General features: G+C 43.7%; 1 non-coding gene across 1 annotated transcript; it reads left to right on the top strand.

The window, feature by feature from the left end:
* Positions 1-255: 255 nt before the first annotated feature.
* LOC122126912 lies at positions 256-357 on the top strand. The gene has a single exon (XR_006151040.1). It is a non-coding gene; the product is annotated as a U6 spliceosomal RNA (small nuclear RNA).
* The last annotated feature ends 206 nt before the right edge of the window (positions 358-563 follow it).

The following is a 563-nucleotide window of genomic DNA, read 5'->3' as shown; positions in this document are numbered from 1 at the left end:
AAGGCGAGCGCTCTACCACTTGAGCTACAGCGCCACTTCCGGTTTTCTGGTGGTTTATTGGAGATAGGAGTCTCACGGTCTCTCCTGCCCGGGCTGGCTTTGAACCGCGATCCTCAGATCTCAGCCTCCTGAGTAGCTAGGATTACAGGCGTGAGCCACCAGCGCCCGGCTTCACGACAATTCTTTTGAATTTAATTTTTGTGGAATTGTCTAGTTTAAGAAAATCAATTACAGTTTATGTATAAAAAATGTTCTGTGCTCAATTCAGTAGCACATACACTAACATTGGAACAATAAAGAGAAGAATAGCCCCTGAATGAGGATGACACTCAACTTCGTGAAGCATTCTAGATTTTTAAAAGAACAGATGCTGGAGGGGATGTGGACAGAAGGGAACCTTAATGCATTGTTGTTGGGAGTTTAAACTTGTTCAAAGACTTTGGAAAGTAGTATGGCGGTTCCTCAAAAGACTGCAATAGAGCCCCCCTAAGTCCCAGCAATCCCATTTTGGGCATTCACCCAAATGATCACAAACAAGAACATACTAAAACTACCAGCAAAAC

This window comes from Dipodomys spectabilis, unplaced genomic scaffold (assembly GCF_019054845.1).
Source record: "Dipodomys spectabilis isolate Male_0828 unplaced genomic scaffold, ASM1905484v1 ptg000290l, whole genome shotgun sequence".
NCBI lineage: Eukaryota > Metazoa > Chordata > Mammalia > Rodentia > Heteromyidae > Dipodomys > Dipodomys spectabilis.
The sequence above is the reverse complement of the archived record's forward strand: the minus strand, read 5'-3'. Positions and strand labels throughout refer to the sequence as shown.